The 16,038-nt window shown below is 37.4% G+C and overlaps 1 long non-coding RNA gene across 1 annotated transcript in view; it reads left to right on the top strand.

The window, feature by feature from the left end:
- The first annotated feature begins 1,177 nt into the window (after positions 1-1,177).
- Positions 1,178-16,038, top strand: part of LOC143665337 (uncharacterized) — a 35,378-nt gene continuing 20,517 nt past the window's right edge. Inside the window, exon 1 of the long non-coding RNA XR_013166888.1 lies at positions 1,178-1,267. This is a non-coding gene — a long non-coding RNA (uncharacterized LOC143665337). The remainder of the gene's footprint in view (positions 1,268-16,038) is intronic.

Here is a 16,038-nt window from a genome sequence, read left to right as displayed (position 1 = left end):
AGTGTCCTGTTGGCAACCGATTATTTAGAAAATATAAATTTATCTATAGTTATGTGACCAGACATTCCCATTAGCCAAAAGATAGTCCTGGATTATGTCTGAAGTCCTGGCATAATTATTAAAAGTGGCTCTCTTCATCCTCAATAGTATCCCAGTTTAGACAACAAAGTTTATGGTCACCCTGTTTATAATTAAGTTGGAAGAGAGAAGTCTTCAGGCTTCATGTGATACTCCAGGTGAATATGAGGTTTCTATTGGTACTTAATCCCAAAGAGAAAATACTTCAAAGATTAGGGTTTGGTTATATCTTTTTCCAAGTTTTCACCTTCAGAAAACCAACATAAAAATATCACAAGACATCTCACCTGTTTCCACCCATGTTTGTGGACCCTGAAGACAGGAATAAACCTCTCACATTCTTTTTATTTACTTAACAGCTACTTAACGAGTGTGAGGAGAGTGCGAGGGACTGTGCTTAGGGCTCTGAGGCATAGAAATCAAATCAGACACGGACACTGGCCTCGTGAAGCTTACAGTCAAATAGAGAAAGTAGAAATGTATTTAAAAATGTACACGAAAAGGGGAAATATTCAATATCAAGTGAGTTCAGTGGAAAGACAGTTGATATTCCTAGAGGGGGCATGGGATATCTGCTGTCAAAAACCATCCTGGTTGTACTCAGAGGGCCCAGTCTCTGCAGAACATCAGCAGTTCCATCACCTTCTCCCATATTATCAGCAGCCCCTTCCAACATGAGAAAGCTAGAAAGGGCATAGCCCAAACACCCCTAAAGGGTGGGAGAAGGGTCAAAGGAGGAGGTAGAATTATGCAGAGAAGATAGGATTTAACAAAGGAGTATGACTGCTGAGTCATTGTTTTGATATTTCTTTTAGTCTCCAGTGTCTTGCAGCAGCCTGAAAGACAAACCTAAAATTGTGGAGCTGTAACCCATACCAAAACTCTGAAATATGTTCTGTAACTAATTGTTGTGGTGTGTTTTGAAATTTATTATTATTATTTTTTTTTTTAGTGTATGTGCTATTCTTTTACAATAAAAAAATTTTAAAAACATCCTGGTTGTTAACATTCAGAAATATTTCCTTATTGGTTCATAAAAAGAAACTCTGCATTTATTTAGGTCACAAATTACATTATGATGCCCCACTAACAACCAGGACAGCAGGCAAAATTGTCTAGGAACATTATGGGGAGGATAAAGGTAGCCCAAAGAACTGCTGAATGGATTGAGGCAGCTGCAGCGGCTATGGTAAGGGGAGAGCGTGGAAAGGGTAGGCCCCTGCCCTCTGCTCGGGAACAGCCCTGCTGCCACATTGTTGGGGGGGGGAAGGGGGCCAGGTTCAGGCCCTCTAGTCCCGATCATCTGAGACACACTGGTAGTCACATGCATACCCAGCCACCTCCAGCGGCAGCAAACTCCAGGCTCCGGGGACCTGACAGCCATCAATTTAATGGGAAATCCTTGGACGCACTCTATGGAGCTCCCTATGTCAAATCGCAGCTGTGACAGGAGCACCATTTAGCTTAGCAATGCAACCCCTGCCCCCAAGAAATAAAACACAGTTTCTTAATATCAACATATTATTTGGAATTATTAGAGTGATTTGAAGAGCAATATGAGAGATAGGTATATATATATATATGTATATATACATGTACAAATACCTATGCATGTATATTAAAGAGAAAATTTAGATTCTATAATAGATGTTGTCATTACCAAAAACTGTACGACCTCCAGAATTAATCTCAATTTCCAACATTCCTCTCTCTGACCACCTCCTCCTACCATTTTTATTTAACTTTCATTATCATAACATGCATACATACAACTCAAAATTTCCCTTTTAGCCACTTTCAAGTGGACAATTCAGAGATATTAATTAAATTCAAAATATTATGTTACCTTTTGATGTCTCTACTTCAATATTCCAACTACAAAATTTTCTTTCCCAGAAGGGACATTAATCCCCTGAAATAACTCCCATCATACTTTCTTCTGTGCCCAGCTTACATTCCAAGGTCCATTACTCTAATTTCTCTCTTGCATATGCCCCAACTCTGGTTAAACTTACTATTCTCCAACTCCGTGCCACCACAGAAGAAAAACAAGCAATTATTGAAGAGTCTCATCTAAAATGGGCAATAATCATAAATAATAGGGGTGATAGGGGTATGGGTGTTCTTTTTCACTTTCATTTTTACTTTTATTCTTTTTCTTTTTTGACTAATGAAAATGTTCAAAAATCAATTGTGATGAATGCATGGCTATATGATGGTACTGTGAATCACAGATTGTACAATTTGGATGATTATATGGCATATGAATATATATCTCAATTAAATTGCATTTAATTAAATATAAATGAATAAATAAATAAAATGTTAAAAAAAAAAAAAGAGGGGGAGTGGTGTCAGGCAGGCCCAGAAGAGGGAAGGAGAGGGATGCCACAGTCAGAAACAGGCTGTGTCTGGTCTCATCCTTTCAGTTCCATTTCCTGAGCTCTATTCCTGGGTCTACTAAGAATGCTAAAAGGTGACTCCTGGCCCACATCATTTCAGTTCCAGCAGAAACACATTCATATGAGTGCAATATAGCATCTTATTGTTTTTATCAAGAGTCTCTTGTTTTTGTCAAGAGTCAGGGCGGGCCATGGTGGCTCAACAGGCAGAGTTCTCGCCTGCTGTGCCAGAGACCCGGGTTTAATTCCTGGTGCCTGTCCATGCAAAAAAAAAGAGTCAGTATAAGAAATGACTACATTTTCTTCATCTTCTCCAGAAGCTACTATTAAAGACATGTTCTTTCATCATCATAATCCAAGGTTAGATTTCTGTTCGAATTTGTTTCTGGGAACTTTTCCTTCTTACCAACTGGTATATGTCCTTTTATTAGAAAATGAATACTACATGACTCATGGAACTTCTTTTTGTGGCCTTTGTGACCTTCATGGAAACTAAATTTAATGTGCAATTATCGAAACTATCCTTAGCTTAGATTTCAGATCTAATGACCTCCTCTGCTCCTTTCTACGGTTCTTCAAATTTAAGCCTTATGTTAATGTCTTATTGAATATGTGTAACCTACTTCAAATCTTCTAAAATAGGCAACAGACATTAAGCGTCAGGTATGAACCTGATGTATAAAATATTAATTATTGAGGAAACAAATTCATTTTGAAACGTCAAACACAATTTTCATGATAGTACAAAACAGATGAAGTATTCACCTAAACTGTAATTCTCTTGTGGAGAGTCTCATTCAACTCTACCCTTTCTTTGTGCTTGTCACAGCTCTGGGTAAATATTTGTTGAATAACATAATAAATGAATACCACATTGAGATGGCATTATTCTCAAAATATAGTGGAAGTAAAACAGCAGAAGGAAGTCAAAATCCCTTCATTTTCTGAACTAAGTGTGTCACAATTGTTGAAAGTAAAGTCATCATCAGCTGTGACCAAGAAATGTTTTTTTGATGATTTGGGTGTTTTCACGGCATTTGATATAGCAGGGAGTTGAGCGGAATGCCACACAAATCATGCCTGTCACCATAAAGCAGACTTCCCACTTAGCAGGAAAATATCCGGTATTACTGCGTCTCAAGAAGCCCATTCATTTTCAGTTTCCAGGGTTGAGGCCCCCTTTGGAACTATAGCAAATTAAGAGGTGTATGATTCTTGGAGCTTTGTCCCTCTTATATTAATAAAGACTAATCGTGTTTAAACATGTTAGCGCAGCAAGCCCAGGGATGTGCAGAGGATGCCGGCTCTAAAGTGAAATTAGTGGCATGAAGGAAGCCATGTGAAAAATCGTGGAGAGAACTTGATTGAAAATGAAAATGAGTTGTCTTTTGAAGAAGATGGCTTGTAAGCCTGATAGTGCGAACTGAAAAATAAGGTTAAAAATCATAATCACTAAAAGCTGGCCTCTGTGAGATTAAAATAACTCTTATGCCACTCACTACAAAGCAACTGCATTAAAAGAAAGAAAAATTGCACCTAACAAATGCATACTGCACAGAAGATAGGTTCCAAAAAGGAGTCCTGAGCAGAAAACTCTCTGTATCAAGAAAACAATCGTAAAAAAAACAACAAAAAAGATGAGCTACTTCTTTAAAGCCAGTAAAAATCTTCTTTTCTTTCTCTCCCTCTCTGTCTGTCTCTTGCTCTCTCTCTCTTCCTCTCTTTCTTTCTCAGAAACACACACAAGCTGTCCCTATCTTGCTTCCTCCATCTTTGAAACTCTTGGAGTCTGGATATATATCTCTAGAACTTTCTCATCTCTCTTGCATGAGTCTGCAGACCTCCATTAGTTATGAAACCCTCTCCCTTTCCTGTTGTTGCTTGTGTAAAATGTTTACATTTATATCTGGTCTTAACTCCGTTCGGGGATGGTGTACACCTACCTCCATCCCTTATTATTTCTAGCGAGAACTAAGATAACCCGTGGAGTCCCAGGTACTATGGGACATGACAAAAGCAGTCATGTGCCCAGTATTAAGATACAGAGAGTGCAACCTACAAGTTTTATTGGAAACTCCTTTCTGAGTGGGAAAGAAGCACACACACAGGGTACAAGTAGTAAATCAGGTTATAATGAGCCACAAACGGCTTGTTAAGCCTTCTGAGCAGTTCACAAGCTGCCCAGCAAGTATTACTGCCTTAGGGTAAGTCATTCTCCCAAATAAGGAGTTAGGACCTCTGAGGACCATGGTTATTTTGCCATAATTTCTTCATGCCAGGTTGGATTTATTTATTTAATTGTTTTAATATTTAACTACAGAAAAAATTATTTGGAGCCAATTTGCATTAATAAAGATTTTCTATCATGGTGTATCAATTTCAGGTAGTTGTTTAAATCAATAATAATAAATAATTGTTTAAAAAAAGAGAAAGAAGCAGAGAAGAAAAGGGATTTATTTTATCCTTACTATGTGTTAAGAGCTTTATATGCATTATCCCATTGGAGCATCATGCCAGTGAAGCCAGAATCATTTTTATCCCCCCATTTAATATATGTGTGTGATGGACTGAGAGAAAGAGCTAAATTCTGTGCACTTATGCTTTAATTTAATGAGGGTGGACCGAGAGAGTCAGTGCTTAGTTTACAAAAAAGTTAGCGTTTGCAGCTCACAGATGACATTTTTGTGGCTTTTTTACCCCAAAGCAACACTACAAAAGGACCAGATTCTCACCCACCAAATTCTTCCTAGCAATGCAACTTCTTACTTTCCTTTACTTAAAATTGATTGATTTTAACAGAAGGAAAAAGATGACTAAAAAATCAGGCAAGACATAGTTCAAACATTCATGCAACGGCATATACAATTTATTTAAGGTTGTCTGTGAAAGTGCTCTATTTTGTCAAAACCTGCTATATCATGAAAGCACCTTTGGTATATTTCTTACATCCAGAAATACACTTATGAAGCCATTAACCTCTCGGAGGATAGAGCCATGACACCAGGGAATCTGGGTATTAAGTGAAAAGGAAGGGCATGTCGTAACTTCTTTTCATCCCCTACTTCCCCTTTCCCATAAAACAGTTGACAAGCTGAATAGCTTGTGTGGTTGAGTTGATCAGTAGGAGTGAGTGGAGGAGGCTGAGGCAGACACTTCTCCCAAATTAGCCTGCTGCCAGTCTTGGTTCACTGGCACTTTGACACCAACATTAGGGCACAGAGCTTTATTGCAGTGGCACTTTGGCAGGATACCATTTCACAAGGAGAGGGAAAACAGGCCTGTTATTACTGGAGGTTTTAAATTCATGGGCCTTGCAAATGGAGAGATGTGTTTGTCAAGGAATCCACACTTAAAGAAATACTGAATGTAGACTTTTTGTGTGGGTGAAACTCACTTCACCTTCTGAGATCTCGCATTTCAGCTAAGAAAGAGCACTGGTAAGCTGGCTCCTGAAGAAGGATTATAAATTATTGTCTGAAACCCAAATTTACTCAAGAATACACAATGGTAATGAACATTTATAAATGCCAAGAATAAAGCATTTAGTGGGAAGGCTGAGGTTAGATTGTACCTATTTGTCATAGGATTTCACTGGAAGCTTTTAAGAAAATTCCTCCAGTTCCAACAGATAATTTGTAGGTTGACACAAATGCTGTAAGCCCCCTAGCCACAAATGTCAGCACAGCCAGCAGTACCCTCCACCTCTTTTTTTTCCTTTGTGAGTTCTAAGCAGACACCATGCTCTGTGGGTCACTACCTGTGAATGTCCGACCTATGGGATGTGAAGTTGGGAGATTAATTCATGTGAATAACTAGAGAAATTGGTCTCCCCACTTTAGAGTCATAGCCTTCGAAAGTAAGGAGCTGACTATTTCAATCAAACCCAACTTAGCGGAGTTAACCCAAGACATACTAGATGACTGTTATTGCCACGATAGGTAAATAGTACACAGGACGATTAAACCTTTCATTACCTTTTCATCATGATACCATAGTTTTCACTCCGAACTGGAAGTTCCCAAACTGTCTACCAGTGCATCCCAGGGTACCACAGTGAATTCACCATGGGATGTTTTAAATTGTAAAGGAAAACAGAAGACATTCAATATCCACCAGATACTGCACAAACTATCAGCTTGAGGTTGTTCATACTTTCAATATTAGATTGTGCTACATTCCTTTCTGTGACATCATGTCTTTGTGAAACTGGGTTTTCAGCAGTTGCAATGAGCAAGTGAAAATCAACGTGGAATGTGGAACAGGAACTGAGGGCAATGTTGATTAATCTGATTCCAAGATTGGAGGAGTCGTTCAGTCGTCAACACGCACAAACATCCTGCTTGCATGTATTATTGGTTATGTAAAAATGAGATTTTTTTTCAGTTCATGTTTTTTTTCAAATGTCTGTTAAGTTGCTAGGACCTATATATTTATTATGTGGTTTGGATCTTAACAATTTAACGTAACAGTTTTAAATTTCTTTTGGCTGAAGAATGCCATAAAATAATTACTGGGACACCAAGGGTATGGCAAGCCAAGAAAGTTTGAGAACCTCTAATATAAATAGTTTCCCCAATATCAATTTTCCTCTTTCTCTCTCTCTCTCTTCATCTCTCTCTCACACACACACACATAGCACACAAACTGCTGACATACAAGTTAAAAGGTATTCTTTCAACAAATATTTATTGAGCATAAAATATGCAATAAGCACTGTGTTAGAGGCTAGATATCCAGTATGAGGGAAGTAGATAGTCTCTGTTGTCATGAAGCTTAAATTCTTGAGACAGACAGCTAGCAAACAAGTTAACACAAAATACAAAGCTTTACGAAAATATTTATTTCTAGATTTCACTCCTAACTGTAGGGACTTCCTTTCCCCACTCACCAGGCACCAAGTTTACACTTAGTTTCCCTCCCAAAGACCCCTGAGGGATCCTTAAACTCTACACGCCCACCTGCACACTCTGCAGGGGAATAGGCACCATCATAATTAACACAATGGATTAGAAGATGAGGAGTGGAATAAGAGAGAGTGTGATAATGTACATCTTGAGGCAAAGGGTCAGAGAGGTGTGTGGGACAAGGAGCTTGGATAAGGCAAGATGAAGAGAAAAACAGCATATGAGAGGCCATATGTGCAGGCAGGGTCCCTCCAACCAGTCTGTGACACCAAGTCTGTGACCCAGCCTTCTCCTGAGGACAAGTGAATGACATGGTCAAGGGGATATCACTGAAAAGCAAAAGGACAGAAAACATGGGATACTTGGTATTTGACACAAACCACACCCTGTTTATGACTGATGCTCAGACAAATAAAATGGTGCACAAAGCATCTCTTGTCCTATGTATGTTTTCATCTCACTTACTAATTCTAGCAAGAAGGATGTTTAATATTGTAAGTAGATACTACCAACGTACTCTTCCCTATAGCTCTACAGACACAAATTAGGATATCCTCATTACCAGAAATAGCTGTCCCTAAACATCATCCCCCAAACAAGTCCTTCAAGAATTAAAGGGAAATTTCAGTTAGACCCCAATTCCCTTACTCTCTACATGCATCCTTACTCAGAAAAGATTGTGGTTTATGTAACATAAAGTAGTGCCAGATCAAACAAGCTGTTTGTGAGAAAAGCAAATGGAGAGCTTGCCTTTCCAAATATGGTGAGATTTCAGTACTAGAATATCTGTCTCAGGGTTTCTGGATAAGAAGGCAGAGTAGGGAGTTCCAGAACTCAGTCCCTCCCCCAGGACACTGGTAAACAGCCAGGCACTGTCTGAAGCAACTGCTTGGGGGGGGGCGGGGGCAGAGAACAGAAGAACACTGTACAGCACCCAGGGAATGTCAGAAGGAAGAAATCAATATCCTGCAGTGAAAATCTGAGAGTAGATCTTTCCACACTGTGGAGGCTTGTGCCCATCCCCCACTCTCACAGTAGGCTACCCTGGGATCCAGTCCCTGGCTGGAAATAAGAGCCCTCTTTCTCAAAAATATTTGGGTTGAGTGAAGCACTGATAGGGGCTTTTGATTAGTGAACTGGAAATGCTGGGTGCCAGCTCAGAGGGCAGTTACAGTTTGAACCAGAGCAGTACAGAAAGCAGATGGCAACCTGTGTCAACCTCACCCGCGATGGGGGTGGAAGTGGTAGCTATTTAGAGACACAGAGGTGCTGTTCCCTGCTTTTCTCCAAGAAAAGGGAGGGTAAGGCACAGCCCAACACTCTTTGTGGCTTTTGATTAGTAAATTCAGATAACCTGCTAAATCCCAGCTCTGTAGAGTTCCAATCCACTACAGAAAAGACCAGCCAGCAGCCTCTGTTTTAACTCTACCCACAACATGGGTGGAGTCAGGTAAGACCTAAAAGTGCAGGAGCACCTTAGGACTGCAGATTGACAGCTGCTGGGCAGGCCAAGAAAGTATAGAATCAGGGAGTGTCAAAGAGAAGCTTGGCATCCTCTGGGTCTCCTCACCAGGGCACTTTGGAACCACTCTATACCTACATCATGGGTCCCTGACTCTGTTTTGACTAAGAAATAGTGATTTAGAAAGTCCTCTCTGGGAGACCTTTCTCCCAGAATTTGTCCTCCAGGCAAAAACGGCTAGAAACAACAGCAAGAGTATTTAAAAACTATAGAGGCAAATCAAAAGCAAACAGAACAGATCAAGATTCCCAGAGAAGGAAGAGGGAAGAGGAAGCTTTCTCTTAGGGTGAAACCATTGCACAAATAGTGTAATCTCAAAAACAGTACCATATATCCAGGCCAAGAATTAAATGCAAAAGAGATGAAAATATCTCAGCAGTTACACATGAGCTACTCTAAGGATTAAGGGTCTCTAATTAAGTGAACCCAGGGTCAAAGAGGTGCCTTAGCACAAAGTCAATCAGAAAGAAAATCTTAGGCAAAGAGAGAGAAACTGAGCTCCAGAGTAAACTCATCAAAATAATAAGATGCCTAGACACCAGCAAAAAAAAAATACAAGCCATATTAAGAAACAGGAATCTATGACTCCATCAAAGAAATAAATTAAAACTCCAAAGGAGATACAGAACTTGGAATGACTAATCAAAGATGTTCAAATAAATCTCTTAAATAAATTCAAGAACATAAAAGAAAATATAGTTAAAGAGATCAAGGATATTAAGAAGACACTGTGTGAGCCCAAAGAACAATTTGGAAAACAAAATAAAAAGAACCATAACAGAAATTATGGGAATGAAAGTCCCTACTGAAGAGATTAAAAATACAATAGAGGCATGAACAGGGGATTTGAACAGGATCAAGAAAGAATTAGCAAGCTAGAAGATAGGGTGGTCAAAATCTTATAGACAGAACAACAGATAGAGAAGAGAATGAGAAAAAGTGAACAGGGTCTTAGGGATTTGAATGACAGGACAAAGCACACAAACATATGCATCATGTGTCTCCCAGAAAGAGAAGAGAAAGGAAAAGGAACAGAAAGAATACTTGAGGAAATAATGACTGAAAATTTCCCAATTATTATGTAGGACATAAATAAAAATATTAAGAAGCACAATGTATTCCAAACAGAATAAATCCTAATAGACCTAATCTGAGACATACAAATCAGAATGTCAAACATCAAAGATAAGGAGAGAATCCTGAAAGCAGCAAGAGAAAATTGATTCATCACGTATAAGGGAAACACAATAAGGTTAAGTGCCAATGTTTTCATCAAAAACCATGGAGGCAAGAAAATATTGGTATATTAAGGTACTGAAAGATAAAAAAGTCAGCCAAGAATTCTTTGTCTGTCAAAACTGACCTTCAAAAATGAGGGAGCATTTAAAATATTCACAGATAAAGAGGAACTGAAAGAGCTGAGAGAGTGCATCAACAATATACTCAAGCAACAAGAAATACAGAAAGGGAGTTCTGCAGGCTGGAAAAAAAAAGGACAGAAGAGAGAGGTTGGGATGAGAGTGTAGAAATGAAGATTATCAATAAGAGTAATTAAAAGGGTAAAAATAAAAAGAGAGATAAAATAAGATATAACATGTAAAAATCAAAGGATATAAGGGTTGAAGTGAGTATTGCCTATGTAGTAACATCATTAAATGTTAATGGTTTAAAACTCGCCAATCAAAAGATACAGACTAGTAGAATGGATTAAAAAAAAAAACTGAATCAACCACCTATATGCCATCTGCAAGAGACCCACCTTAAACCCAAGAATACAAACAGGTTGAAAGTGAAAGGTTGAAAAAGATATTCCATGCAAACAGTAACCAGAAAAGAGTTAGGGCAGCAATACTGATATAGGACAAAATAGACTTTAAATGCAAAACTGTTATAAAAGAAAAAAAGGGGCAATCCACCAAGAACAAACAGCAATCATAAATATTATGCATCTAACCATAGTGCCCCAAAATACACAAAGCAAGCACTAACAAAATTTAAGAGAGAAATAGACATCTCTACAATAATAGTTGCAGATTTCAATACACCACTCTCATTGATAGACAGAACATTAAACTGAGGATCAATATGGAAACAGAGTACTTGAATTATATGATAAATGAACTAGACATAACAGATAAATACGGAACATCACACTCAAAAAGAGCAGGATCTACATTCTTCTCAAGGGCTCATGGATCACTATCTAAGATGGGTCACAACATAAGTCTCAATCAATTTAAAAGGATTGACTTATACAAAGCACTTTTTCTGACAATAGTGGAATGACACTGGTTATCAACAATAGGCAAGAATGAGAAAATTCAAAAATGCAGAGAAGCTAAAGAACACATGCTTAAACAAGCAGTGGGTCAAAGAAGAAACTGTAAGAAAAATAAGTAAATATCCAGAAACAAATGAAAATGAGAACATATATCAAAATTTATGGGATGCAGTGAAGGCAGTGTTGACAGGAAAATTTATAGATCTAAATGTCTCATTGTAAAACAAGAAAGAATTGAAATCAAAGATCTAACTGCACACCTGGAGAACCCATAAAAAGAACAGCAAACTAATCCCAAAACAAGCAGAAGGAAAGAAATGATAAATATTAGAGCAAAAATAAATAAAATTGAAAATAAGGAAACAGTAGAGAGAATCAACAAAACTAAAAGTTGATTCTTTGAGAAGATCAGTAAAATTAGCAAAACCTTAGCTAAACTGACAAAAGAAGAGTGAAGATGTAGATAAATGAAATTAGGAATGAGAGGGGGGACATTACTACTGGTCCCACAGAAATAAAACGATCATAACAGGATGCTATGAACAACTGTATGCCAACAAATTAGACAACTTAGATAAAATGGACAAATTTCTAGAAACACATGAAAAACTATGCTGACTCTAGAAGAAATAGATGACCTCAAAAGACCACTTATAAGTCATTAAAAGCCTCCCCCCCAAAGAAAGCCCAGAACCAGATGGTTTCACTTGTTAATTCTACCAATCATTCATAGAAGAATTAATATCAATCCTGCTCAAACTCTTCCAAGAAACTGAACAGGAGAGACCACTACATAACTCAGTCTATGAAGTCAATATCACCCCAGTGCCAAAGCCAGAGATACTACAAGAAAAGAAAATTATAGAACAATTTCTCTAATTGATATAGATGCAAATATCCTCAACAAAATACTTGCAAATCGAATCCACAATGCATTAAAAGAAGTTTACATCATGATCAAGGAGTTTTATCCCTGCCATAAAGCGTGGTTCAATACAAGAAAATCAAGTAATCTAATACATCATATTAACAATTTGAAGTGGAAAAAAAAGCATGATTATCTTGATTGATGCAGAAAAGGCATTTGACAAAATTCAGCATCCTTTCTTGATAAAAACACTTTGAAAGATAGGAAGAAGGAAACTTCCTCAACATAACAAAGGTCATCTATGAAAAAGCCACAGCTAATACTGTACTCAATATTGATGGACTGAAAGCTTTCCCTCTAAGATCTGGAAAAAGACAAGAATGTCCACTGTATGTGTGTTAAGATTTCTCAATAAAAATATTTTTTTATAAAACATCCAAACTGGAAAGGAAGAAATGACACTTTCACTATTTGCAGATGACATGATCCTATACATATAGAAAGTCCTGAAAAATCTATGTCAAAGCTACTAAATCTAGTAAACAAGTTCAGCAAAGTGGTAGGATACAAGATCAACTCCCAGAAATCAGTAATTTTTCTATACACTATTAATGAGCAAGATGAGGAGGAAATCAAGGGGAAAAAAGTCCATTTATTATTATAGCAACTAAAAGAATCAAATATCTAGGAACAAATTTAGTCAAGGATGTAAAGGACCTGTACAAAGAAAACTACAAAACATTGCTGAAAAAAAATCAAAAAAGACCTAAATAAATGGAAGGACATTCCATGTTCATGGATAAGAAAACTAAATACCACAATGTTATCAAATCTACCCAAATTGGTTTACAGATCAACACAATCCCAATCAAAATTCCAACAGCCTTTAGGTAGAATTGGAAAAGCCAACTATCAAATTTATTTGGAAGGGTTATAGACCCCAAATAGCCAGAAACATCTTGAAAAAGAAAACAGAAGTTGGAGAACTCATACTTCCTGATGTTAAAGGATATTACAAAGCTACAGTGGTTGAAACAGAATGGAACTGGCATAAAGATAGATATATTGATCAATGGAATCTAATTAAAAGTTCACAGACAGAATCTCACATTTATGGTCAATTGATTTTTTACCAGGCTGACCACGCCCATTCAACCAAGACGGAACAGACTCTATAACAAATGGTTCTGGAAGAACTGAATATCCAAATCCAAAAGAATGAGAAATGACCTCTGTCTCACCCCTTTCTACAAAACTTAACTTAAAATGGATCAAAGACCTAAATATAAGACTCAAGACTATAAAATTCCTAGAAGAATACACAGGGAAGCATCTTCAAGATCTTCTAGCAGGCAATGGTTTCTCAGACTTTACACCCAAAGCACAAGCAATGAAAGAAAAAATAGATAAATGGAGATTCCTCCTCAAAATTAAATACTTTAGGGCTTCCAAAAACTTACTCAAGAAAGTGAAAGACAACTTACCTAATGGGAGAAAATATTTGGAAAACACATATCCAATAAAGGTGTACTATCCAGAATATATTTAAAAATTCTACAACTTAACAACAAAAAGACAAACAATCCAAGATTTTAAAATGGGCAAAATAGTTGCATTGACAGAAAAGAAGAAATAAAATGGCTAATTAGCTCATGAAAAGATCACTAGCTATTAGGGAAATGCAAAACAAAACCTCAGTGAGATATCATTTCATACCTACTAGAATGGTCACTACTAAAAATTACAGAAAACTACAAGTGTTGCAGAGGATGTGGATGTGCAGACACTGTGGAAAGCAGTTTGGCAGTTCCCCAGGAAGCTAAGTATAGAACTGCCATATGACCCGGCAATCCCAATAGTAGGTATATTCCCAGGAGAATTGAAAGCAGGGACATATAAAGACACACAAATGTTCATAGCAACATTATTCACAATTGGCAAAAGATGGAAGTAACCCAAGTGTCCATCAACTGATGAATAGATAAACAAAATGTGGCATATGACTACAATAGAATATTATTTAGCTGTAAGAAGGAATGAAGTCTCAATGCATGCAACAAAGTGGATGAACCTTGAATACGTTAGGATGAGTGAAATAAGCATACACAAAAGGATAAATATTGTATGATCTCATTAATATGATCTAATTATAATAAACAACTCCTAGATTTAAAATCTATAATACAGGCTACCAGGAGATAGAATAGAAGTAGAGAATGGGGAGCTGATGCTTAATCTGATGCAGAATTTTTAATTAGTTTGATTAAAAAATTTTGGAGATGAATAGAAGTGATGATGCATTATTGTGAGTGTAATTAACAGTGCTGGATTATTTGTGTGAATGTGCTTGAGAGGGGAAGTTTCGGGTTGTGAATGTCACTAGAAGGAAAGCCAGAAGATACTTTCCTTCTGTACATGAGTACATGAGACTGTAACACAGTGAAACTTGTTGTGGATGATATCTACTGTTAATAGTACAAATATAAGAATGTTTTTTCATGAGTTAGAACAAATGTACATCGCTATTACAAGGAGTTAACTATAGGTAGTATATGGGAAAAATACATCTAATGTAAACTAGGGATTATAATTAATAGTCATATTTTAATATTCTTTCATCAGTTGTAACAAAGATAACATGCCAATGCTAAGTTTCAATAATAAGGGGGTGTAAGGAAATTAGGGTTTTTCTTTGGAGAGTGATGAAAATGTTCTAAAATTGACTGCGGTGATGAATACACAACTCTTTGAATATACTGTGAGCCATGGATTGTACATTTTGGATGGATTGCTTGGTGTGTGAATACACTTCAATAAAACTGATTTTTAAAAATGAAAATCAATTACAGACATCCCATCTCCACCCCACCCCCCCAAAAAAAACAGTCTATCTGTTGTCCGCTTGGAATTGTCTCATCTTAGCAGTGACATTTCAAAAAGTCAGTCATACTTGTACCTTCAGGGGAAGGACAGTACATTCTAAGTTGTCATTTAGAGTCCATGAAGGGTTTTTGTGAGACTCCTTTTAACAGAGGAACTGAGGGGAAATCAAATGATCTCCTGCCTACATTTAGCAAATTAGAGTGTATCCTATGCCTTGGACTTAGAGCTGTGCAACTCGCTACATGCTTTCTCAGCAAGAGGACTAGAGTAATTTGTCTTACACAAGGAGAAAAGTAGCAAAGGAAGGACAAGAGGAAAAAAGGTAATTTGAGAAGCAGTGTAATGTTCAGCCACCTCTAGATAAGGAGGCCATGCTGCATGTTGTTTCTGCCCCGCTGCCAGGACAGCTGTAATTATGGAGTAATTTGCCAGCCTCCTTCAGCTCATGAACCTTCTAAGTGGGAGTCATGCTTATTCCCTCATTGACACATGGGGCGCAATAATGCTTGACTGCGCCTCTTGCGTCAGGTGTTCTCAGCTGTTGGGGAATCTACACGGGAGCAATTATTTTTCATCTGAATCAGAACAGCCATACAGGACAGAACTGGATTTCAAAAAGAAGAAGGGGACACTAACAGTCGAGGGACATTTTAGAAAAGAAGCAAAGTTTTTGAAAAGCATTAACTTGCTGTCTTCAGTACAATTTAGCACTTAATTGTATACTGTCTTGTTTGGTTCTTTAATCAAATTGCTGAAACCCAGAGCTGGAAGTAACCTTCGACCTCATCTAGTCCAACCCTTTAATTTTAAAGATTTTAAGAGAGCACTATGGAAGAGAAGGACGAAGTCACTTAATTCACTTATGTATATAATTTTGGGGGAGGAGAAAATATAAAGAGCCAGATTTTCAAATTTCCAGATGAGTGTTTCCCCTCTCCTGCCTACCCCAGATGTCCTAGAAGACAGTAAGGTCTGAGCTTGTAAAAGTGTATTTTCATAACAATGCGCAAATACTTACCCCAGTTAGTTTTCCACTGTTTTTTTTTTTCCTGCATTGTTTAATTTAAGAAGGAACAATTGTAAAAAGAGAAATTCAGACA

The sequence above is a fragment of the Tamandua tetradactyla genome, chromosome 21, assembly GCF_023851605.1.
Source record: "Tamandua tetradactyla isolate mTamTet1 chromosome 21, mTamTet1.pri, whole genome shotgun sequence".
In the NCBI taxonomy this organism is placed as follows: Eukaryota; Metazoa; Chordata; class Mammalia; order Pilosa; family Myrmecophagidae; genus Tamandua; species Tamandua tetradactyla.
Note: the sequence above shows the minus strand (reverse complement) of the source record. Positions and strands in the feature narration are given on the sequence as shown.